Source organism: Macaca thibetana, chromosome 1 (genome assembly GCF_024542745.1).
Source record: "Macaca thibetana thibetana isolate TM-01 chromosome 1, ASM2454274v1, whole genome shotgun sequence".
In the NCBI taxonomy this organism is placed as follows: domain Eukaryota; kingdom Metazoa; phylum Chordata; class Mammalia; order Primates; family Cercopithecidae; genus Macaca; species Macaca thibetana.
Window position 1 is genome coordinate 211,026,578 of NC_065578.1, and position 27,564 is coordinate 211,054,141.

Below are 27,564 nucleotides of genomic sequence, written 5' to 3' on the forward strand. Positions count from 1 at the left end.
CAGATGCTGAAAGATCTTGTCCAAGTTATTAAGCCATATCACAGTAAAAATTCATTTCTGATCTTGTAGATTTTTTTTATATGTGATGCTTGCAGTTAGCTTTCTCCTCATGAGTTGTTTCTAATTATATCTTTTTATTTGTTCTTTTATCTCTTCTTAAAATCTGGCCATATCATTACAATACTAACTTGTGTTTACTCTTCCAGCTTTTCCTTTTACCCCACTTTAATTATAAAAATCTAAATACTAAAAGATTTAAAATACAAAAATGCTATAAATATTTAAAATACTAATATGCTTTAGTATTTCTTAACTCTATTTTGTTTTTTAAAAAGTTGTTTATTTGTTCCCCCCCCCCCCCCCCCCCCCCCACCGCAATCAACAGCATTTCTCATCTTCTATAAAAGCTTAAATGTGTTGATGAGATTTTGTTACCGGGTATTCCTGAGGTCAAAAAAAAAAAAAAAAAAAAAAAAAACCCGTCAGAGTTGTTTTCTTTAGGGGAAGTGAGAGTTTTGACAAATCTTTCTTTCTCTCTGAGAACAGGGGTCTCGTGCAGTTCAGTGGCATTGTCTGGGGACAAGACAAGAGTTCAGAGGAAGTTCTAGCGAGACTTAAACATTCAATTCTGCATCATAAAATTAATTCCTGGGCCTTAAACATGGCACATAGAAAACACAGCCCAGAGCCAGGGGCCCCGAAGGCCAGGGGCACATACCAGGATGCACAGTTCACACACGACTACCAGGGCAGGTGAGGCCCTCTTTCCTCCTTTGGTGCTTTGTAAGACCCCAGGATCTTGGAAAGGCCTCAGTTATTATTGAGGTTGTTATTGTTCTTTTATTATTATTATTGTTTAGATGTCCCTGCCAGTCCAGCAGAGGGGCTTAAATCTGGATCTATGTTGATTCAGAGCAAACAAGAAGCGTGTTATTCCTTGGCCCCCTTGCATCTAGGATGTTCCCTGAGATGAAATCGTACTCATTACATTTATAGTCTTATAAAATTGGTATAATGAAAAGGCTGCTGGACTTGGGCTCAGGAGACCTTGATTCTAAGCCTGAGCTTGCAATTTGGTCTTAATATAAATGCCTTTATAATTGTATTTTGATTGAAGTGATGTTAAACTGAACTTGCTTTATCCAAGCCTGAAATTTTAGAGGTTGCTTGATTAAAAGTTCCCAACTAAGAATAAGACACAAATATGGTTTGAAAAGGAGTCCCAGTTAGCTCAGAGCAGGGACAGTACCCCCTGACTTGTTTGGAGAAGCAGCAACAAAGGTTTCAGGTTTCTTTAAACTTTCATTTGGCTCTTAAATTTTGAATGTGTCCAAACTGCTCTGAAATACCAAAGTACTCTTGCTCTTTACCCTTTTCTTATTCTTTCTTTTTCAAAATGGAGAATGCTTTTTCCAAATTTGGGGATATGGGCTGTGAGGTCAAAATACGCAAGAGGGTGGACTGTGTTCTCTCCCACCCCCACCCCAAACCCATGCTGCCATCAAACTTGCACAGAGGCCACCATGCATGGACACTTCCCACTCAGCCCCCTAAACATTTATGTACCACTCACTCATGTTTTGGCCCTTCCCTAATCTCTTCCTGGCTGCTCCTTCCTATAATATCTTTCCTGGGATCTTATCTCTCCCCTGCATTAAAGAGATCCCCCCTTAATCCCATCTTCCATTGTAGACACTGCTCCATTCCATTCCTTTCCATCACTAGGAAACTTAAGGGGATAAAAGACCTTTGCCTTCTCGACTTCTTTGTCTCCTATTTTCTGCTCTGCCAACTGCAACAGAGATTCTCCCTTTATCACCCAATAACACAATGACTGTTTCATCATGAAATCCACAAGGCACTTCTCCATCCTCTTGTTGAATTGTCTCCCACAGTGACAACCTCTTCCACAGTGACAATGCTCTCCCTCATAGTTTCTATGACTTCTCATTCATTGTCAGTCTTTTTTGCAAGCTCCTGGTGGCTTTTCTTCCATTCTTGGATCCTTAAATATTAATGTTCTGCAGGGTTACTACTAAATCCTCCGTTTACTGCTTTTTCTCTGACAGTGTATTTAAGGGTTTCCCATTTTTCCCTTGGCTTTAACTTCTATCCATTTACTGATTATACCCAAACTTCATCTCCCACCCATGCTTCCCACTGAAGGACTGCAAGACTTGTATTTCATAACTTAGGGTACAGATGCTACCCAGCTTTCCACGGGGTTATGTCCTGAAAAACTCATTGTACATTGAAAATATTGTAAGTCAAAAATGCATTTAATACACCTAGCCTACCAAATATCATAGCTTAGCCTAGCCTACCTTACACATGCTCAGAACACTTACATTAGCCTACAGTTGGGCAAAGTCATCTAACATAAAGGCTATTTTATAATAGTGTTGAATATCTCATGTAATTTATTGAATACCATACTGAAAGTGAAAAACAGAATGGTTGTATGGGTACTCAAAGTATGTTTTCTACTGAATATGTATCACTTTCAAACTATCCTAGTCAAAAAATTGTGTCGGATCATCCTAAGTCAGGGACCGTCTATGTAGATCCACTTGACTGTGCCACCAGCTTTCACACATAAAATGCACATGTAAGAACTGATTCATCCTGAAACCTGCATTTTGCTGCATATTCCTTCTGATTAAAAGCATTGCCACCCATCACCAAAACCAAAAATCTCAGTCAAGTGTGAATGCTCCCATCTTCTTCACATCCAGTTCACATCTGATTTGTGTTTAACTCTCAAAAACTTTCCAGTGTCTGCCCCTTCCCCACCACCACTCCCTTTGTTCAGACCCACATCATCTCTACTGTGACCATGTCATTAGTCATGTTGGTGGTTAGTCTTGGTGGGCCATCCGAATTTATTATCTGCCCTCTTTCATCCTGTCTGGTGCCCTGGGAGGCTGACCCCTATGTGGGCTCTTCTGCTTGAGTGAAACTTTGACCATATTCTGTTTCACCTGCTTGTGCACCTCTCCCATTGCATGTGAATTGATAGGCTTTTTTCCAGATTGTGTCAGCTAGGCTAATATCCTGGAGGAGGAATGGAAACAAGAAAGATGACTTTTGCTCCCAATGAATGACTTTTCTTCTCAGAATATATTAAGTTGAAAATAAGTCATGTTTTAACTTTCAAAAAGAAAAGAAGGGTAAAATGATGGGCTACTTTATTGAAGCATGAGAAATAGGAATTGACTCACATGTGCAACAACCTTTAAATATATCAAAGGAGTATTTCTCTCCCTCTTTCCCTCTCTCCCTTCCTTCCTTTCTTCTCCCTTCCCTTCCCCCTTCCTTCCTCCTTCCTTCCTCCCGCCCTCCTTCCCTCCTTCTTCCTTCCTCCCTTCCTTCCTTCTCCTTCCTTTTCCTTCCTTCCTTCCTTCTTTTTCTCCTTTTCCATCCTTCCTTCTTTTTCTTTCCTTCCTTTTCCTTCCGTCTTTTTCCTTCCTTCCTTCCCTCCTTCCTTCCTTCCTTCTTTTTCCTTCCTTCCTTCCTTCCTTCCTTTCTTCCTCTTTGCTTTCACATTGTATGCATTCTTTCTTGCATTCATTCCTTATTTTTCTCTATTCACTGTCTGTCATTTAACATCCGTCTCTGAGCATAGCTTAAATGATAATGTGTTTTCTCCATTCTAATGCAACAAAGTCCATTTGAGATTGTTAAACCCATTGATTAAAAGTATGTGAGGCAGGGGGAGTAATTTTAAAGCTTAACGACAGAAGTCAGGAATCATCTCTCTCATTTGAAATATTATTTGTAGGAATCCAATGGAGAGGATTATATAACTTCTTAAGTGGATCTTTATATTTCAAGAAATGTATTAATTATCCTAAGGGAGTAAATCCCTGCTAGAACCTTCATTTTAGCCAGTTCCACTCTCAAATCTTGTGTCTTCTCCAGTTAATTTGCTGAGGTCTGTGCTGTTTGGTGATTGATGGGAGGTTTGAAAGAGGCACAGAATGTGAGTGATGGTGATGTGTGTAATGGCAATGTGGTGTTGTTTCCTGATCCATAAAACAAGGAAATAATTTTTTTGACCTAACTCATCCCCTGTGATGGAAGTGGTTTTTAAGCTGTATTTTCTTAAAGGAAATGTCAATATGCATGAAAATCTGGCAGAGCCTATTGAGTCATAAAATGGGAAATAAATGGGAATGAGGTTAGAGTCAGATAAAGGAAATGCGTTTTAGAGAAAATGTGGGCCTATTAGAGTTTTATAGTCTTAAGACCCATTAGGAAAAAAAAAAAAAAGCTCATGGGTACCGACAGTGTAGCAATGAACAAATTAATTAAGCACTCTGAAACTTTAGTCTTCATATTTTTTAAAATGGTAGGAAATACTCTGACAAACTTATTGTGATGATTAAATAAAAGAGATAAATAAAATATCTAATATAATAAGTGCTCAACAAACGGATAAATGGTAGCTCTTGCTCTGCTTCTGTGGCTGCTCTTATAGTTGTTATTTAGATGCTTTTGTCCTTTTCAGTGTTTTCTGTTTCTGTGCTTTTTATATATATTTGAACACTATCCCTTTGTTCCTAGTGGTGCAATAACTGTTTCCCACCAAATAGTCTTCAGTTTAAAGCTTCCATACTGCCTCCTTCTTTCATCTCACAAGACCTTGACTTTATAAGTGCCCATAATATCAATAAATTGATTCTGTGTTTTTAATTGTATCTTTACTAAGAGGAGCCACTTCTGACTTTAAAATTATCTCTCTCTATATATACACACACACACACACACATATATACATATATATACACACATACATATATATACACATATATATATATATAGTTTGTTTGTTTTGAGACGGAGGCTCGCTCTGTCGCCCAGGCTGGAGTGCAGAGGCACAATCTTAGCTCACTGCAAGCTCTCCTTCTTGGGTTCACGCCATTCTTCTGCCTCAGCCTCTCGAGTAATAAAAATTCATTCTAACAAGAAACCCGGAAAATTTTAGGTATTGTTATAGATGAAGTATTCATTTAAGATTATGAATTTTGGTAAGAAAAGGAAATAACTGGGAGAGTGAAATGTTGAATTGACATGGGATTTTCATTAACTTCAATGTGCAAGTAATTATTTACGAAGCCTGTTGGAAGTAGTTCCTATGTAGTGCTAGAAACACCTTACTAAGCATCTACGCAAAAGTTCTTTGTGTAGCATTATTTGCAGTAATAGTGTAAGGAATGTTCATCTGGCATGGAATTATCAGAAATGTTGCATATGTGTTTATAAACTTTTCTTTTTCAAATTTATATTTATAGTATAGAGAATTCTTTTAAAAATTTTTAATTATGGTAAAAAAAGATAACATTTTCCATCTTAACAGTTTCTAAGTGTACAAGTGTACAGTTCAGTAATGTTATTAAGTACATTGTTGATGTGCAGCAGTAATGTTATTAAGTGCACTGTTGTTCAGTAATGTTATTAAGTACACTGTTGTTCAGTAATGTTACTAAGTACACTGTTGTTGTGCAGCCAGTCTCCAGACCTTTTTCATATGGCAAAACTGGCATTCTGTACCCATTAAACTCATTTCCCCAATTCCTCCTTCCCCCAGTCTCTGGCAATCACCTTTCCACCTTCTGTTTCTAAGAGTTCAACTGCTCTAGATACCTCATAAAAATGGAATCATACAATATTTGTATTTTAGTGACCAGCTTATTTTCATTTAGCAGATTGTGTAAATCATTTTTCTTTGAATTAAACATCTTATTCTTTGTTGTTCTTTGAGATGCAGATGCTTGATTAAACATACTCAGGCCTGTGTTTTTTCTGTTGCTTAAGTTGAAGGTGGTGATTATTTACACTTTAAGAAGTAACGTTTATTAAGTTGGAAATGTAGTAAAAGTTTAAATGGATTAGAAAATTCTTAGCACATCTGGGAAACTCTGGGTTTCTTTTTTCTGACAGTCTGAAAAAAATAAAATTCTCTAAATACGACTTAAGAGTATTGCCCTAATATTCAATCATTTCATTAATTTTATCTCCCTCACTTAATACTTCCTGGGCTAGATAAATTCTTGAGCACATTCTCACCTTTTTAGTTTATAACTGAAATTATTGAGAACTGGAAAGATTGTCTATAGTATTCCACTATATGTCGAGCAATATACTTACTTCTCTGAGATTTATGTCCAGAGCCAAGTGAATCTCTGCTGGCTCTCTTTGCCCTGTTTACGCAGTGTGTTGGGTGGCAACTGCCCTCCATAATGAAGGGACAGACCCTGGATCTCCAGAGGCTGGCATCATTTTGTGTGGCTTACAAATAATCCAAGAGAAATAGATCTCAACAAAGATGATATCTGATGCATTCCAACCTGAGAACTTTTAGATATTTTCATTGTTCCCTTAATCTAGGGATTTGCAGCCATTGCAGATAGTTTTCTTCTGAAGTGGTGCAATGGGGGAAAAAAGCATGCTAATTGATATTTTAGAACTTCTATACTTTTTGAAGATTGTTCACTCTATTTCTTGGTTGTTTAATTTCAGAGTAATTTTTCTCAATTTTACTTTCTTAATCAATGCTTATTGGGGTTCATTTGTCTTATTTTTATTTATTATTATTTTTTGCCATGCAAACCAACAACTTTCATGGGTTAATTTCATTGAAGATCAAACTGCCCCATTTAGTAACTGCAATTTTAATAGAGAAATTTGAATCAATATTATTTGTATGAAGTAAAGATGAATTATATATTTCACGAAGTCATGTAAGGATTGAGTTACACTGACTGTTTGCCAGGAAGAGCCACACGAACTATCCAAGCTTCAGAGAGCTAACATTTTAAATACAGTCATGTGCCACGTACTGATATTTCCATCAGTGACGGACAGTGCATGTAATAGTGGTCCCATAAGGTTATAACATGGTATTTTTACTGTTGTAACACAATAGTAAGTATTAGTGCATCTAAACATATCAAAGATACAGTATAAATACACTAATACTTACTATTGTGTTACAACAGCTTACAGTATTCAGTAGAGTAACATACTGTACAGGTTTGTTACAACCACTTACAGCATTCAGTATAGTAACATACTGTACAGGTTGTTGCCCAGGAGCAACAGGCTATACCATATCACCAAGGTGTATAGTAGGCTAAACCATCTAGGTTTGCATAAATATATTCTACAAGGTTCCCATAAAGAGGACATCACCTAATAACACAGTTCTTAGATTCTATCCTCATCATTAAGCAAAGCATGACTGTACAGAAATGTTTAAAATAATCCTGATTATAATATAGTGTTTTTGTTTTAAGGAGAATGTGTTTATGTTTGAAAATTACAGATGTAATTTTAAAAGAATTTTTCCTATTAGAATTACAGTCTGATAATTCCAGTTTACAATGTATAATCATATCATTCATTTAAAGTTGGAATTTTGAGCAAAAATCTGTGTCCTCCATCAAGATATTTAAGATAACTTAAGGTTTATTCCTTTTATAAGGTCAGTTTATTAGCTATATGAGAACTACTTGAGTGGTAATGAAGGTTTTTCATTCAGGCATTTATAACACTTAGAAAGGTATATGCATATTGATGGTAATAAATATCCTTCAAAGTCACTTTAGGTTGAGTTTCCAAGAGAGTTCTCCAGGTCTTTTCAGGGTTTACCATGGTCAGAACTATTTTCATAATACTGCTAAGAGTCAGTTTGCCTTGTTTGCTCTCACTCTCTCAGTGTACAGTGTACTTGACCAGAGGAGTCATTAGGGATAGTATTGTAGTAGACACAGTGCAGAAGCAGAGAAGAGAGTCCAGATGTTTGTTCATTAAGCCAAATATGGAAGAGATTTGCAAAAAATGTAAATCATGTCACTTTTTACTACTTTTTTATCTTTAGAATATGTAGTTATTTTCATAAAAAGATATTTTGTTTATGCTAATTTTAATGGAATTATTATCTAAATTAACTGAATTAAGTACATGTGTTTCATAAATTTCTAGTTTTTTGTGTTTTTTGTGTTTTTTTGGGGGGGGGGGCGGGGATGGGACAAAGTCTTGCTCTATTGCCCAGGCTGGAGTGTGGTGGTGTGATCTCGGCTCACTGCAACCTCCACCTCCTGGGTTGAAGCGATTCTTGTGCCTCAGCCTCCCAAGTAGTTGGGACTTCAGGCACCCACTGCCACGCCCGGCTTATTTTTGTATTTTTAGTAGAGACAAGGTTTCACTATGTTGGCCAGGCTGGTCTCCTGACCTTGTGATCCACCCGCCTTGGCCTCCCAAAGTGCTGGGATTAGAGGCATGAGCCACCGCGCCTGACCATACATTTCTGGTTTTAATGACTAATATGGTAGGTTTAATTTACATAAAGAACAGCTCTGTGTTACCTCAATAATTTTTAAGACTGTGAAGACATCCTGAAACCTAAAACCTTGAGTCCTGGTACTCTAAGTTGATTGTCAAAATTACCAGATGTATAACTTGGTGTAGGCTAAATAAAAAGTCTAAGGGAGCTGTGGTTTTGATTTGTAACTTCAATGAGTGGAAAATTAACTTTAAATTCTAATGTAAACTTCTAAATGGTCTCTTCTGTGCTCCCAAAATTCTCCTAAGGCCATCCAAAAACATTATCACCACAAACCAACCAGGCAGCACCCAAGACTTAAGCCCTGAAAGGGGGCTTAAGTCCCCTTTCTCCTTTAAGGGTGTGTTCTGCCTTCTTATTCTCACTTCTGTGGCCTTCATACCCTCTTACTGCTGAGGTTTTATTTAAGTGAAATTTATTTAAGTGAAAGTCATTTAATTTCATTTAAGTGAAAACGTGTGATTTTCTTCTTTGTTGTTTGTTTTTCTAAAGCAACAAAAAAATTTCCACCTCAAAAGGGAATTTATACAAGTTCATCTGTTGTGTGTATTCCCACAGACTAACCCTTAATGACTCAGTACCTTATCTCATCTACATAAGGAGAATAGTAGTAGTAGCTGCATAAGATTGTTGTGAGAAATGAGTTAATACATTTAAGGTGCTTAGAATAAAGCCTAGCATATGGTAACTGCACAGAAAAAGTTATTCTTTTTTAATGTTAAAAAAAAAAAAAAAAAAAAAGAGCGCCTGTAGTTCCAGCTACTCGGAAGGCTGAGGCAGGAGAATGGCGTGAACCCAGGAGGTGGAGCTTGCAGTGAGCCGAGATGGCGCCACTGCACTCCAGCCTGGGCGACAGAGCGAGACTCTGTCTCAAAAAAAACCAAAATTTAAAATTAAAAAAAAAAAAAACAGTTGTCAAATTCTCTTTAACAAATGCATGGGCATCCTGTTGAAACAACTGTTTCTTAGTTTGGAGGTTGCTTGGATTCCTTGTTTTTATGTACCTAGGGAATAAAAACGTGCTTATGAGACTGAAATTAATTACAAGGTCAGTTTCTTAAATAATTTCGAATGTTTACAAATTTAAAAAAATAAACAAACCCTTACTAAGCCTTTTCTTTCTCATGGGAGTTTTTTTTAACATGTTAATTATGTATCTCACAAAAATACTATTAATATGAAAAGTTCAAACTAAAAAAAAAAGGCTTAGTAAAATCAACCATTCTATTTTATGTGTATGTGTGTATATCACACATTAATTTTGGAATTTTTTATTTCACCTGAAAAATATCCCAAACCTAACATGCCTTAGATTTATTTGAAGTTTTTTTTTAATGCAAGTGGCCTATAATACTTTAAAACTGCAATGCTTGTTTCTTTGCTTCTATTCACTTAATATTGAAAAATGTTTTACATTACATTTTGTGTTCTGCGTTGTTTTATGATTGTGACATAGGTATGCGTTATTTGTTTGCATTTAGAACTAGAGAAAGCTTTCATTGGGCAACTACTCATTGCCTCAGGAGTTTATGTGTTTTAACAGGAAGACGTCTTTTCACTTGAAGCCATGCCCAAGTATTTATTCATAGCGAAGTTGTTTTCGTGCTTCGTGAAGTACTACTTTTATTTTGATAGGCTCCACTGTATATCATAATAAATGTAATAAATTGCACTCATATCCAATGTTAAATATAATTCTTGTTATAGTTACATTTTAAAGTTTATGTCTAATTGTATTTTGAAATCATTTCGGTATAGACAAAGCAAATTCCTTTCTCATTGGCTGAGATTTCCAAGCATGCACCATGGTAGGTGTAGGATGTAGCTCACGTATTCTGCCATCTGAATCCTTGTGTGTTTATCACATATGCCTCCCTTGTTGTTCAAAGGTTGCTTTGCTTTTGAGAATGTTCCCCACATACTTATTGTTACTTTTTTTGTGTGGGTTTTAATAAATTAGAATTTCTAAAAAGAGCTGTTCTGAGAAAATTCTTGTTTGCAAGGATATTTCCTCCTAGATATTTTCATCTTTTTTTTTTTTTGTATGTCCTAAAATAAGCAACATGAGTACTTTTACATGCAAGGAAGTGCCATAGCTACAATTGCCAAATCTGCGAAACAATAAGCCTCGATAATTCTGTGTTTTAGAACATTTCGTATCTTTGAGCACCACCTTGCAAGCGCCATAGAACGACAGTGGTGCTGCCGAGCCAGCAGCGCAGGAATGTGAATGAAGGTCAACATTTATGAGTTCCATTACTTAATTCTGGAAAAAAAATGGCAAGTTTCAGCAAGACAACAGTTTTAAATGTAAAACGATTAGACAGAATGTTTGCTCCAGGAAGAACGTTAACTTCACAAATAGATTAAACATGTTATATGTAACAATTCAATCTCAAATCATTTTTGGTACAGATCCCCATATTTTTAAATTTTCTGTTTGCATACATTGCAGGTTTTTGAAAAGTACTATAAATCAAAACACAGAGTTTATTTATGGCTTTTTTTTAAGCTTTACTGAGACGTAATTGATATACTATACACTGTACATATTAAAGTGTACAATTTGAAGTTTTGACATATGTATACACATGTGAAAATCACCAACAAAAGCAAGATGATGAGCATGTTGCACACTTTGTAATAAATTGTCATGTTTTTGCAATGCTTTGTAATCCCTCCCTTTGACCTCCCACCCTCATTTCCCATCACCAGGCAACCATAGATATGCTTTCCGTCAGTATAGATTAGTTGGCATTTTCAGGAATTTTAAATGAATAGAATGATAAAAACTGTACTCTCTTTTGATCTGGCTTCTTTCAGTCAGCAAAATTATTTTGAGATTTATGTATACTTTTGTTTCTGCCAATAGTTTATTTCTTTTTCTTGCTTAGTACTACTCCATTATGCCTATATGCCACTACTGGTTTATCCAATCACCTCCAGAGACAGTTGGCTTTTTTCCAATGTTGGGTTGTTGAAGTAAATCTGCTGTGAATATCTGCGTCCCTATCTATGTGTGGAAAAATGCTGTCATTTCTTAGGTAAATACCAAGGAGCAGAATGTCTGGTTGTATGGTAGGGGTATGTTTAAATTTTGGGGAAACTGCCAAACTCTTTTTTTCAAAACGATTATAGCATTTTACGTTTTCAGCGGCAGATGACAATTCCAGTTGCCCCCACATCTTTGCTAATACTTGTTGTGGTCAGTATTTTCAGTTGTGGTCATTTTAGTGGATGTCTAGTGGTACTTGTTTTACTTAGCTTTTCCCTAATGACTAATGATCTTGAGCATCTTTTCATATACTTAGTTAGCATATGTATATGTTTTTTATTGAAGTGACTGTTGAAATCTTTTGTCCATATTTCTACTGGGTTGTTTGTCTTGTAGAGTGTAATCATTCTTCATATCTATTTAGGCACAGATCATGTAAATGTATGTTAAAAGTACTATAGGCCAGGCGCTATGGCTCACACCTGTAATCCCAGCACTTTGGGAGGCCGAGACAGGCAGATCATGAGGTCAGGAGATCGAGACCATCTTGGCTAACACGGTGAAACGCCATCTCTACTAAAAATACAAAAAAAAAAAAAAAAAAAAAAATTAGCCAGGCGTAGTGGTGGATGTCTGTAGTCCCAGCTACTCGGGAGGCTGAAGCATGAGAATGGCATGAACCTGGGAAGTGGAGCTTGCAGTGAGCCAAGATCTCGCCACTGCACTCCAGTCTGAACAACAGAGTGAGACTCCGTCTCAAAAAAAAAAAAAAAAAAAAAAAAAAAGTCACCTTTTTAATCCCTAAATTCATCCAATTGAACTTCATTATCCTTTTTTTTTTTTTTTTTTTTTTTTTGAGACGTAGTCTGGCTCTGTCGTCCAGGCTGGAGTGCAGTGGCCAGATCTCAGCTCACTGCAAGCTCCGCCTCCCAGGTTTACGTCATTCTCCTGCCTCAGCCTCCCGAGTAGCTGGGACTACAGGCGCCCGGCACCTCGCCCGGCTAATTTTTTGTATTTTTTAGTAGAGACGGGGTTTCACCGTGTTAACCAGGATGGTCTCGATCTCCTGACCTCGTGATTCGCCCGTCTCGGCCTCCCAAAGTGCTGGGATTACAGGCTTGAGCCACCGCGCCCGGCCGAACTTCATTATCCTTTAAGATTAATCTTAAAAGAATAATCAAAAATATGAACCAGTTCTAGTATTACTATTCAAGAGATTTGATACTAGAATTTATGCATCTTATTTTTAATACCTCTCTCACATATGATTAAAATTTCTTTTTAAACAATGCATTACAGTCCCATTTCTCATGTCATGGTTATTGAGTTCTCTCTAATGCTGCTCCTAATCTGAAATATACATGCAACACGTTGTAGCTTCATGTGGATACAATAATAGCTAAAAGTGAATAGCACTTTTACATTAAACCGTTTGGTCCTCACATCAGCTTGTGTGTATTGTGATCCCTTTTTAAAATGACAAAACTGAGGCACAGCAAGGAAAGACACTTTCTCAAGGTCATGAGTATGTGACAGAGTAGAGTTCACATCAAGTCTGCTTGACTTTAGTTTCCACCCTCTGTGCTTTTATAAAACACTGAAATGTTTTCTTTTAAGAAGTGCCCTAGGCCAGGCGCTGTGGCTCATGCCTGTAAGCCCAGCACTTTGGGAGGCTGAGGCGGGCAGATCACTAAGTCAAGAGATCGAGGCCATCCTGGCCAACATGGTGAAACCCAGCCTCTACTAAAAATACAAAAATTACATGGGCGTGGTGGTGCGCACCTGTCGTCCCAGCTACTCAAGAGACTGAGGCAGGAGAATTGCTTGAACCCGGGAGGCGGAGGTTGCAGTGAGCCAAGATCGCGCCACTGCACTCCAGCTTGGTGACAGAGTGAGACTCAGTCTCAAAAAAAATAAAAAAAAAGAAATGCCTTGAACAGTAATGAATTTTTTAGCAACAAATTATAAATCGTGCCGTAATTTTCCTCCTCCAGTGAACCTTTGTACAAATAAATAAATAAATCTGAGTTGTAACTTTATTTCCCTTTCTGAGCAATAAAATTGCCAAAATGAATATAATGGGATGAAATACAATAAAGTTAATCTTACTGGAAAAGTCTAAAAATTGCAAACTGAGTCCTTCTCAGTTATAGTCATTAAATGTGATACACTCTGATATGCTCATTTTTCTAGCTTGACTTTCAAAAGTATAATATTTTGTCAAGAGACAATCCATTAAACACTGACCAAATCCAAGGTTTGCAAGCGACATGTTTTATTGCATCTAATAGAAAATCTAATTTGAGTCATTTTTCTCTGAACAATGGAATCATTGCATGACGATACAAAGTTCTATAACATGACAATTCAGACACCAAAAGCGTATTACCAATGTTACAATTAAGATGTTTCTGATGCTGACAAAAAATGAAGTGAATAAGACAATTTTAACAGATTTTAATAATTCTAACTACAGTATATATGATTCTAATGTATGTAAATGAGTTGATGTACATAGACTCATTCATAAAATAACTGCTGGATCACAGGGCTGGGGAGCCCAGGTTGTTCTGCCTTTAATCTAGCTCTCTGCTTTCTCATCTCCTCATGAACCTGGCAATCTCTTTTCTTCCTCTGCTTAGAGATATTCAGGGATGGAAGCGCCACACCTTTTTTTGTTAGATCTCACCATTTCATCATTTCAAAGGGGCAATCACAATTTCTGTTGCTCCAAGCTTCTTAAAAGGAAGAGTCTTAGATGACATGTGCCATACTTTTAATTTTTACTTTAATTAATATATCACAAGACACAATATCATGTATAATTAACCAGTTATTGCTTAATTTTTCTTAGGTAGTTTTATTAATTGCTATATAGCTGAAATGTACATTTTTGTTTACTGAACTGTCACCTCTTATGGATTTCAGGATATTCTGAGTTTTGCAAAGTGTTCTTTACAATTTAAGCTTTTCCTTAAATCAGAAAATATTTCTCCCTGTTCTGTGAATTGCATGCCCTCCTCTTCAGACAGATAAGAAAAAAAGCAATCAAATCCACAGATAAACAGACACCGGCCTGTTCTCACTGCTTGCCAGCCTCACTTTTCACTAAGCACTGAGAAATGTCAACTTGGACAGGGTAGCATTCCTGCACTCCAAGAAGCAGTGAATTTCTAGTTTTCTTCTCCAGGCTTTCTTTTCCACTCCCTGCAAACATGCACCTAAAAGGATGCTGAGCATCATATCACAGTTCTTACAGGAGCTTCCTCTCAACTCTTGTGTCCTTGTGAAGTGAGGTGCGATGGACTCACCAAACAGCTGTGTAGAACGGTGTATTGATCAGGAGCTCCAGCTCCCTGGTTCACACTTTACCACTGCTGGTTTGCTAATGGGGCCATCTTGAGGAAGCTCCTTAAATTTTTCAGACCTCAATTTCCCCTTCTCAATTACAGGGATGATAAGAATACCCCTCTAACTATGGAGTTATTGTAAGAATTTTATGAAGTAATTATGGAAAACTGCCTGGCATTAAGTAAACCCTGTCTGTGTATGCTATTTTTCTTTGTTGGCCCTAAGATTAGGAGAATGCTGCTGAAAACTGTATGGCAAATGGGGCAGATGTGATTTGGGATGCCCCTCATCGTTTTCCATATGGCTCTCCCAGCACTTTTAGGAGGACCTAAGCAGCTAAGTGAAGAGATGATGTGATGTTTCACAAAGCCCAAGATTTTGCTAAACCAAGAACAGATTGCATGTAGGGTGTGCACAAGAAAGGCCAAACATCTGATCATCCTTAAGGCTGTTTCTGCCTTGTTAGAGCTTATCTTCAACAAATGACTAGTGACTTGGAGCAGAACAAGTAACTTCAGAGCAGCAAACTGCAATATGTGATTTTTTTTTTAAAGAAAAGAATCAAGACAATGTTGCATCTATATGTATATTTAAATATAGGGTTTGTAGTTATAGAAAAATGATGCTCACACAACATGTGTCTTGGAAACCCCTCCCAATCTCAAGTACCACGTAATGAAGCAGAATTCAGAGCTGGCATCCCAGACACACAGACAAAAAGCAGAAGCCTCAATGTCAGATGATGAAAGGTCTGCAGGTAGAAGGGGAGTGGCAGCAAAGGCTCCATAGGATAAGTGCTTTGGGAGAAGAAAAACAAGTATCAGTCATTGTGTATCTGTATGTGTACCTGTCTTTGTCTCTCCCCCAGCAGTCTTTCCCTCTACATGTGTGTGTTTCTTATTCTATTTCTCTGTCTCATTCTGACTCACTCCGTTTCTCTTTCACCTTCTGTCTGTGTCTCTGTCTCCTTCTCTCACACACACTCACCCCACAGTAATGACTCCAGTCATTAATCAGGATGTAAAGTGCTGACAGCAGTGATCAAGAAGGATGGACTGTGCACAGTGGCTTACACTTGTAATCCCAGCACTTTGGGAGGCCAAGGCAGGAGGATTGCTTAAGACCAAGAGTTTGAGACCAGCCTCAACAACGTAGTGAAATACCCCTCTCTACAAAAATAAATAAATAAGCAAATAAAACAATTAGATGAATGTGGTGGTGTGCACCTGTAGTCTCAGCTACTTGGGAGGCTGAGACTGGAGGATCTCTTGAGCATGGGAGTTTGAAGCTACAGTGAGCTATGTTTGCACCCCTGCACTCAAGCCTGGGTGATAGAATGAGACCCTGTCTCCAATAATAATAACAATAACAACAAATTTTAAAAGGATGCAAGATCGCATTTAAGAGAAAAACAAAAGAGCAGGGTAATTCAGATATTCCTGTATCCTGCCTGTGCTTTCCTAGAGACCAAGTTTTGTGAGTTAAAGTGATTAGTTACATTTCTCAAAAATTAATCAGATTCTGACTTCTGAAAAATACAGAAGGTAGAAAAGAGACTGCTTATTTTTAAAATATTTACAATCAAATCAATCCCTTAAAAACTGAACAAATAAAAACATCAGTTACATCATATTACTGAGAGAGCAACCCAAAGATCCAAATGGGCAATGGCACCCATAGTATGGAATTTTAAACTAGAATCCTAGTTTAAGGATTCATTACTAATATTATGTGTATGATGTGGATAATGGCTGTCAGGTCTTACTTGGAGGACATGGAAATAATGGTAGAATTTTCATGCTTATTTACAAAATAAGTTTATGCTGGGCCCAGGAAAAATGGACTTAAGTTCCTAACTCTATTCTTTCCTTGGAACTCAGATTTCCAATGATGCGTGCTGCTTTTAGCTAATTAAATAAGCTAGCTTTTACCTTATCTGACAAAACACATTTTCTCAGGATAGCTGATATTATATATGGCTTAAGGAAAACAGTGTGCTTTAATTTACACAAACGGTAGGAATGATTTTATGGATTGCAGATATATATATATATCTATAGATATATCTATAGATATATCTATAGATATATATATAGAGAGAGAGAGAGAGTATTTTTCAATCCCAAGATGAGTGTCTAATTGCCAAAAATTCAGGAAATGTGTTTCAAAGTAATGCTTATTTTATACACAGTAGGATTGTTGGAATTTAAAAAAGGAAAATGGAATACAAAGGTATTATACTCAAATAAAAAGCATATAGCCTTTCAAATAAGCCAGATACGGAGCTTACAGGTGGGGCAGATACCCTGAAGAAAAAGGATGCGGGAGGTCAGGCTTTGAAAAAGCATATTAGTGTTAGCCACCCTTTGGGCACAGTCCCGTTATATAAAAATAGTAGCTTCAGGTTCCTGGACACTTTCTATGTCCCAGACATTTGCTACACTCTATATGCTACTTTATTTCATGCTTTCAAAAACTTATGTAAGGTGAGCATCTCTGTTTTATAGGAAATGTGAGTCGCTTAAATCTAAGATCCAAGAGGGTTTTTCTTAGAGAAGACGCAGGTACCTCCATGTTACCAGCTAAGAATCGGGTGGGAAAAGCTCCTTCCATTGTACAGGCCTGGTGCTCCTACCAAGTGGGAGAAGTGACACTTCCTTTGGTCATCTGGCATGGGGGCTGAAGGATGGTAGGAATCTTCTAGAGTGCTTCTGTTTTAGAAAGACCAGGCAGTAGCCTTGGTTATTAGAATGCATTGATTGGGCAACCATAAACACAAGCAATAAACAACTTATACAACTTTGATAGATATTTGTAGGAAGTTCATCTGTATACTCACAAATTAAATAGAGGGAAAGTATCTTAACTGACAAAGAAAAATGTTACTACATCAATAATCCAATTATCTCCATTATCGTAGTGCCTCATCCTGGGTGTAATTGATGTCACCCAAATATTTCCATTACCATAGTGCCTCATCCTGGATGTAATTGATGTCACCCTTCTGTTCCATGACTTGGACCCAAAAGGAGGGCAGTCTTTAACACTGAATGTGACGAGTGTTTCTTCCTAAACCTTGGTTCAGCCAGGACGGTTTCTTACATGCTACTCTTCTAGTGAGATGTTCCACTCTCTATACAACCTTTGAACATGACTTTGAAATCAGAGCTCAGAGCCTTCCTTCTACTTCTTCCTCTCCAATAAGCAACCTAATCTCTCAACATACTTTTGCCTCTATCTTTGTTTAAAAAAAAAAAAAATAGTGTTTTCTAAAACCAATGATGGCTAGTTAGGAACACTTTGGAAAATAAAGGAAAGAACCTTAAATAAACAAATAACTATTATTATCAATCCTCAAGTTGTAAGCACTATTAACATTGTGATCTGCAAGTTGAACTATACGAAATTGCTGCTGATAGACTTGTTGTCCTCCTCACTCAGCAAATTCATGTGCTTAAACCTAAATTTAATGTATGTCTTTTTAAGATTATTTTGTGCATAGATTTATATTTATAAAACTGTGGATATGTCCACACAACTTATATCTAGGTTGTTTGTGTTTTGCTGAACATAATATAGAGTACATTTTACCATGCAACGGTTCTTTGCAAACGTATTTTTAATTGGGAGTTTCACTTAAAATACGCCCTCCTTTGTGCCTTTGCTCTGTAGAGCCAGGGTGTCGTTGGCTCCAGGCAGGCATTTATTCAGCAGTAAGTTTTAACTATTTACTAATCCAAGAGATTGCTTAAGCCAGCAGAAAAAAGCTGTATTTAGTTAGGACATTTGAGCATTTTCTGGAAGACTTTTTTTACAAGAAAAACTTGAGGGAATCCAATTAAATACGTTGTTTGCAGTACCAGCAGTATTGTATTTCCTGAGAACAGCTGTACAATAGGAATTGCCAAAATTATAATTCATCACATCAAAACTGACCTTTCCAAATATTTAAGAGGTTGAAATTTTAGCTAAATACAGTTTCAGGAGCTCATTAGATTTTCAAGACTATATCTAAGAATATCATGGCTACATTTCAAAATGTGGTATTTGAAGATACGTGTTTCTAAATGATGTTATCAGATTTTAAAAAATATTCCAAATCCATTAGTCATTGTTGTGCAATGCAGAGTGCAGCATTCCCTTCTTAGAAAGATACATTTACTTTTGTGATATTATAGAGTCTATGAAATCTGGGCAAATACTTATCTAGACTCAAGAGCACATTCAATTTTCGGCTAAGCTAGACTCTAAAGAATAATTTTGTTTCTTTCTGTACTGATGTAGAGAAGAATCCTGAGCTGTCTGTGCAGGGCATCATTTAGCATAGCTCCCCCACATGGTCAAACAAAATTGAGAAAAGCAAGCATCAGAATATAGCTGCCTTTAGAAAGATCACAGCCCACATCTCAGTTTTGACATTTCTGAGTAATCCCATTGTAACAGTAATGGTAACATAGTATGTAACCCAGAATTTTCCAAATTTATTTGAGCACCGTATCTCTTTTTCGAATATGTGGAGCCCTGGGACATCCAGTAGAATCTAGGAAATGTTGTAACCATCTAGGTAGTGTCTTTTGATTACTTGAATTTGCCTACTCTAAACACTATCATCTTAGTCAGTTATCAGTTAGAATCCAGACAGTCCTGGTGACTCTCTACAATACTAGCAAGGGTGAATTTTTGGCCAGGCATTGGAGCTCACACCTACAATCCCAACACTTTGAGAGGCGGAGGCAGGAGAATTGTTCCAGCCCAGGAGTTTGAGACTAGCTTGGGCAAGATGGTGAGACCTCGTCTCTACAAAAAAATTAAAAATGTAAAAAATTGGCCAGATATAGTGCTGCATGCCTGTAGTCCCAGCTACCCAGGAGACTGAGGGAGGAGGATTGCTTCAATCCAGGAGTTCTAGGCTGCAATGAGCCGTGATGGCACCGCTGCACTCCAACCTGGTTGACAGCGGAAGACTATATATATATGTGTGTGTATATGTATGTGTGTGTGTGTGTATATATATAGATATATATATAGATATATAGATATATAGATAGATAGAGAGATATAGATAGATATATAGATAGATATATATGGAGAGAGAGTGAGTGGATTTTGTAAAGATGATAAAACATTGGAAAAAAATTAAACCTACAATATGATATTAAAGTATCTGTAGTTTTTATCATCATACAACACACTGTACGTGGTGTAGAGTTCCAATATTCATTTCTATCGCCTTCTTCACACATACATGCTCACAACAGATGGCAGTCTGTACGTAAGATGACCACTGTAGTGTGCCCCTGGAGGTTCCTTTTGTGCATTAAATAGCATTTGGCAAGGCCTTTTTATTGTTTCATGGCAGTATTCCTAAGTATCCTGCTCATCCTATATCTTAGCAGCATTTATCAATCTTCTCTGCCTGCCGTTGTTAAGTTTCCTTTTTTCTTTTTATCAACTGTGTTTCTAAGGAGTTTTGCTTGGCTGCAGAACACCCAGGGAAGGGCATACAGTTAAAAACTCCCCAGGTGTGACTTATTACATATTTCCCCTGGTCTCAATGTGTGTCTGGGCAGTGATGTGGACTTAAGGGCACATTTGGGGCTTGCAGTCTTTACCCACCATCCTGTGAAAGAGATAGACATGTGAATAGAGAGTAGGAGATTTTTGTTTGTTTGTTTGTTTGTTTGTTTTTTATGACAAGCAGAATGGTAAGTCACAGAGGAAACTAGAAGCCCAAATGGTAAATGCAAGCTTAGAGGGGCTGATGCAGCTTCAGTCATGGGGACCCCTGTCTAGCCTGGAGAGAAGCTCAGGCCTCATCTGCTAGGAGGTTTGTTTTCAAGTCACCTTTTAATTGGAATGTAGTATATGCCCATTTAAAACAAAAACAGAACTTGGAAAACAGAAATCTTCGAGGAAAAATGATATACATTCCTATCACTTAAAAGGTAGTCAAGATGACATTTAGATGTCATATTTCCGCTCTCTTTTTTATTATTTATTTATTTATTTATTTTTGAGATGGAATCTCACTCTGTCACCCAGGCTGGAGTGCAATGGCGCAATCTTGGTTCACTGCAACTCTGCCTCCCAGACTCAAGGAATTCTCCTGCCTCAGCCTCCCGAGTAGCTGGGATTACAGGCGCCCACCACCATGCCCAGCTAATTTTTGTGTTTTTAGTAGAGATGGGGTCTTGCCATGTTGGCCACATTAGCTTTGAACTCCTGACCTCAGGTGATCCACCTGCCTCAGCCTCCCAAAGTGCTGGGATTACAGGTGTGAGCCACTGCACCTGACCCCCTTTCTCTTTTTTATAACATATAGTTATTCTATCACTCCTCTGAGGTAAATTACTGGTTTTTAACTTCAGGCTGTGGATGAGAAAAACCAAGGGCCTGAGTCTGGACTGCCTGAAGTCCACACTCGACCGCTGCTGAAGACCCTGCATGGAGACTTCCTGCCATTGCAGTGAAGAGCAAAAATGAAACAGATTCTCCACACAAGCAGGTCCTACATATAGAACAAAATATAGCTACTTTCTAGTATTTAAGAATATATCTGCCTGCAGGCTTTAAAACTGAGCCAATATTGTTACTGATTCTTCATTTTCTAATCAGTTCCAAAGTATAATTGATGAGAATGACGGCCCAACTATGGAGAGATATTGGACTGTAAATTGCACTAGTGGTCCTTTAAGCTGTGTTTCTGGTTCGTGGCGGAAGCATCCAAAAGAGTGTCTTTTATAAGAATCAAAACTATAGGTACACTTTTCCCCTTTAAAGTTGGTTTCTTGAACCCCCGTAAACACTATTATTTAGTCAAACTCTGTAACACTGGTTTGGCCCAAAATAAGAACTACTTATCCCTGGCTTTCACATTCATGTTATGACTTAAGAGAGAGAGTGAAAGAGGGGTGGAAGTCAGGGTGGGGGTGGAGGGAGAGGCTCAGGTTCATAGACTATAATTATAAGTCACCTGAGCTGGGGTTGCTGAAAGGTTACTTGAAGAAAAGGGTGATTAATATTTTCAAGTATCTAAATGGAGCCATCTCTGGCTAAAGAATAGCATTTTAAAGATATAATATTATTTTAAAAATTTTAAGGAGCTTCAAGACTGGACCTTTTCTTTTGTTATAGATTTTTTTTTTTTGAACTTTAAAAATTATAGGAAACCATTTGGTGAGTTAGACATTTTTAAAATTATAGTTTCATGGGAAAAATAACAGCATTGACTTTTAGATCTGGATGTGTTTTTCTGTGTTAAAGCTACTTACTAAATGGAGCATGTCGTAGTTTTTACTCAACAGGACACAGTCTTTTAAAATTCTCTTTGTGAATAATTGTTATGTTGTTTTCTCAAAATACATTTTTCAAGGATTATCTCCCTCTTAATGCCACAATATCAGAACCTTTCCTAAAGATTGTTTTCAGTCTGCCTTTGCTGCAAGACTGTGTTTGAGGCCCCAGAGATAATAAATAGATTTATCTGTGAACACTACTTTTCTTGCCAAAAATCAGATACATAGGTAGACGCATATATAGATAGAAATAGAGATAGGTAATTATAGGTAGGTAGGTGGATAAGAGATTGAGAGAGAGAGAAAGAGTGAGAGAGAGAGAGAGAGAAAGAGTGAGAGAGAGAGTGAGAGAGAGAGAGAGAGAATATCCAGTTATGGTGAGGAAATGGGAAACAAAATTGCTACAACTATTTTGATAAGTAATCTAGCAGTATGTACCAAAATTTAAGATGTGAATACTCTACAACATATAAATCATAATTTTAGGAATATAGAACTAAAAAATGAATAATAATCCGTGTGTGTGTGTGTGTGTGTGTGTGTGTGTGTGTGTATAAAATATCTCTTTTTTGAATATTGGCGCATGCCTGTAGTCCCAGCTACCCAGGAGCCTGAGGGAGGAGGATTGCTTCTCCTCAGGAGGATTATATATATGTATATACACACACACACACACACACACACGGATTATTATTGCTACATTGTTTATAATAAGAAAAAAGATGCAACCATAATTCTGTAAATAGTAAAAGAATAAATTAGGGCACATCCATGCTGAGGTGGATTGACTCTGTCTTACAAAGTGGGAGTTAGATCAACAGGCATTGATGAGAAATAAAAAGTACTGATTCATGAGAAGGGCATATGCATAGTCGTCTGAGTGGTAGGATAATAGTAAAAGAAGCGGGTGGAGACTTACTTTATTCTATTGTACTTCAGTTCGCTGTGCTTCGCAGATATTGTGATTTTTACAGATCGAATGTTTGTAGCTACCCTGCTTCAGCAAATCCATTGGCACCATTTTTCCAACCCCAAGTGCTCACTTTGTGTCTCTGTCACATTTTGGTAATTTTGTTTTTGTTTTTGTTTTTGTTTTGAGACGGAGTCTCGCGGAGTCTCGCTCTGTCGCCCAGGCTGGATGCAGTGGCGCCATCTTGGCTCACTGCAAGCTCCGCCTCCCGGGTTCCCGCCTTTCTCCTGCCTCAGCCTCCCGAGTAGCTGGGACTACAGGCGCCGCCACCGCGCCCGGCTAGTTTTTTGTACTTTTAGTAAAGACGGGTTTCACTGTGTTAGCCAGGATGGTCTCGATCTCCTGACCTCGTGATCTGCCCGCCTCGGCCTCCCAAAGTGCTGGGATTACTGGCGTGGGCCACTGCGCCCGGCCTTGGTAATTGGTGTAGTATTTCAAACTTTTAAATTATTATTATATCTGACATGGTGATCTGGGATCAGTGATCTTTGAGGTTATTGTTATAATTGTATTGAGATGCCGTAAACCACTCCCATATAAAATGGCAAGCTTAATTGATAAATGTTATTAATGAATGTGTTCTGACTTCTCCACCAACCACGCATTTCTTTATCTCTTTTCCTCTCCTTGCGCTCCACCCCATTTCCTGAGTCACAACAATATTGAAATTAGGCCAATTAATAACCTTACAGCAGCCTCTAAGTGTTCAAGTGAAAGGAAGAGTTACATGTCTCAATCCAAAACTAGAAATAACCAAGCTGAGTGAGGGTGCCATGTGGAAATCTGAGACAGGCTGAAAGCGGTGCCTCTTACACCAAACAGCCAAGTTGTGAATGCAAAGGAAAAGTTCATGAAGGGAATGAAAAGTGCTACTCCAGTGAAAACACAAATGATAAGAAGGCAAAACAGCCTTATTGCTGATACAGAGAAAGTTTGAGTGGCCTGGCTGGAAGATCCAGCCAGCCACAAGATTCCCTTAAGCCATAGCCTCATCCAGAGCAAGGCTTTAACTCTTTTCAATTCTGTGAAAGCGGAGAGAGCAAAGGAAGCTGCAGAAGAAAAATGTGAAGCTAGCAGAGGTTGATTCATGAGGTTTAAGGACAAAAGCTGTCTATATAATATAAAATTACAAGGTGAAGTAGCAAGTGCAGATCATTGATGAAGGTAGCAACACTAAACAGCAGATTTTCAGGGTAGACCGAGCAGCCTTCTGTGGGAAGAAGATGCCATCTAGGACTTTCATAGCTAGAAAGAAGTCAAGGTCTGGCTTTCAAGCTTCAAAGGACAGGCTGACTTGCTTATTAGGAGCTAATGAAGCTGCTAGTTAAGTTGAAGGTAGTATTCATTTATTATTTCAAAAATCCTAGGACCCTGAAGACTTAATGTTAAGTCTACTTTGCCTGTGCTCTATAAATGGAATAACAAAGCCTGGATGACAATGCATCTGTTTACAGCCTGGTGTACTGAATATGTTAAGCCTACTGTTGAGAACTACTGCTCAGAAAAAGATTCATTTAAAAATATTACTATTCATTGACAATGCATCTAGTAATCCAATAGCTCTCATGTAGGCATACAAGGAAGATATTAATGTTGTTTGCACGCCTGTTAATATAACATTCATTCTGCAGCCCATGAATCAAGGAGCAATTTTGGCTTTTAAGTCTTATTATTTTAATAAATACATTTCATAAAGCTATAGCTGCCATAGATTCTTTTGATGGATCTGGGCAATGTCAGTTGAAAACCTTCTAGAAAGGATTCACCATTCTAGATGCTGTTAAATACATTCATGATTCTTGGAAGGAGGTAAAAATATCAACACTAGCAGGAGTTTGAAGAAGTAGATTTCAACCCTCATGGATGATTTTGAGGAGTTCAATACTTCAATGAAGAAAGAATAAATACCATTGTGGCAGAAACAGCAAGAGAACTAGAATTTAAAGTGGAGCCTGAAGATGGGCCTGAATTGCTGCTATCTCGTGATAAAACCTGGAGGAGGAGTTGCTTCTTACGGATTAGCAAAGAAAGTCATTTTCTTGAGATGGAATTAACTCTTGGTGAAGATACTGTGAATATTGTTAAAATGACCACAATGGATTTAGAATATTACAATAACTTAGTTAAAGAAGCTGCAGCAGCCTTTGAGAGGATTGGTTCCAATTTTAAAAGAAGTTCTACTGTGGACAAAATGCTGTCAAACAGTATCACATGCTACTTGAGAATGAGATGTATAGCATCACATGCTACAGAGAAATCTGTTACAAAAGAAAGAGTCAATCACTGCAGCAAACTTCATTGTTTCTTATTTGAAGAAACTGCCACAGCCTCCCCAGCTTTTGGCAACCACCACCCTAATCAGTCAGCACCCATCAACATTGAGGTAAACCCTCCACCAAAAAAAAAAAAAAAAAAATTATATATATAACTCTATAAAGGCTCAGATGATTGTTAGTATTTTTTAGCAATAAAGTATTTTTAAGGGATGTACATTGCTTTCTTGGACGTAATGTTATTGCACATCTAATTGATGACAATATAGTGTAAACATAACTTTCATATGCACTGGGAAACCAAAAAATGTGTGTGACTTACTTTATTGTGGTGGTATGAAACCAAAACCACAGTATTTCCAAGGCATGCCAGTACTACTTTAAAGAGGTTAGCAAAATATCTTACCTTTTTTATGGGCATCATAAATCAGAGTAACTTTTTCTGACCTGTTGAAAGAAGCCTGTCATCTGGCCTTCCATAATTATTCTGTCTCTAGTTTTGTTTTCTTCTTTATTTGGCTAACTATATAATTAGGACAGCATTCTCTGGAATTGCCAATCTTATTTTGATTATGTGACCTTTGAGCCATGTTTACTGGGTTTTGGAGAAGACTGTCATCTGTACTTAGATATTTGAACCTCATCTCTAAATGAATGTTACATGCAATTAATTTTCAATAGAATGAATCTGCAGCTAGGATGAAAGCCAATTCCTTTGCTTGTTTTCAGAATGAATGTCTTTCTGAATCTGATACTAGAGAAATTTAATCAGAGAAACTTCAAGATGTTCAATCTCATTTATTGTCTCCCCATTCTTTTAGTGAACAAGATATTGATACTAGTAGACACTTCAATAATTGAGTTGTGTTTATGTCTGTTTTAACATTAATGGTGCTACTTAATTTTGTATAATATATTTACTTATTTAAAATGATCTGAATTTCAACATGTAGGCCATGTTGGGACTCCTAATTGTAAATTAGTCAAATGTGTTTGTAATAATGGGCATTTATCACTTTAAATGAAAAAATCCCCTGTAAATATTTTCTGAGCACCTACTATGTACAAGACAATGGGTTTCTGTGAGATGACTGATACATGGTTAAATGGAATTAACTGAATACTTGCCCTTTGACTCATTAGATGTTACAGGGATATTAGCAGTGAAAGATGAATTGTATGCTCATCAGCATGCCCTAAATAGTAGAAAATGTCTATTTGTTAGATAGAGATGAGGGAGAGAAATGACTCCATCCTCTCACTGAAGTGTTGTTTGATGACTTACCCTCATTTCCTGTAGTAGGAATGAAAGTGTTGATATGATTGAGTTTACTCTTGAAATTCTGGGTACACAGATATTATTTCCTGAGAATGTGCTGCTATGTAAGAGAGGCAAGGCAGCTAGTGGAAAGAGTCAGGCAGAGCTGATTTCAAGTTGTGACCCATGGTAACTTACCCCCTCGACCTCAGTTTTCCACCCTAGGGTATAAAGTGCATGCATTTCATGGAATGATAGCTCCAGCCCTTCCTTCCATAAGACACACTTCTCAGATAGGGAGGGCCAGGGGAGGGCGGCAGGGAGGAAGGGGATCTTGGGAGAGGAGGAGTCTGAGAGGCCTTGCTTGAGTCAGATGCCCTCCATTGCTGAAAGTGGGAGAGGATCCGGTGATTGACAGTTCCAACATGGCAAGCAATAGCAGAAGGAGAGGGAGGCACTAAAGAGAGGAAGAAGGGATATGAGGGCAGCAGAGGACCAATGCTCGCGAGCATAAATGTGTTTCTCAAACTGATGAAGGAGCAATTACTCTTTTCCCCCAAATCCTTTGCATATTAATACTTTTAGAAACATGTAAAATACAAATCTATTTTTAAATTCTCAATTACATATCCAATTGCTGTAATACTCTCTCGAAGTTTGCTCTCCATCTCTGTGCTGATCTTGTCACAGATGACACTCACAGAGGTTTCACTAGGCTCCTCTCTGACTTGCTGAGAAAATCCCTCCACATGCACCTCTAGGATCCTTTTACTTCTTCCCTCATGGTCTCTTCTCGGTCCTCTTTCCATTTGGTGTCACCGTCACCGTGCTGTGCAAACTTCAAGGTCCTCCTTTAAAAAATTCAACTACACCTTATCAGGGGATCTTATCCTCAAGTTCTTCCATAGCATTTCCCATCCCTTCATGACCCTCTGAATTCAGCCACATCCTTCACAGTGACACAGTTCCCCGGTTCTTCTGCAAAGCCTGGCACTTCTTTTTCTTTCTCTAGGTTAACCTTCTAATGGAGGTGCTTTCCCAAGATTCTGGCCTCGCTATCAGGCTCAGTACACTT

The 27,564-nt window shown here is 37.7% G+C and overlaps 1 protein-coding gene across 4 annotated transcripts in view; it reads left to right on the plus strand.

Moving 5' to 3' along the window:
* CHRM3 (cholinergic receptor muscarinic 3) overlaps window positions 1–27,564 on the plus strand; it is a 515,790-nt gene that overhangs the window by 211,839 nt on the left and 276,387 nt on the right. The gene's annotated exons all lie outside the window — the stretch shown is intronic.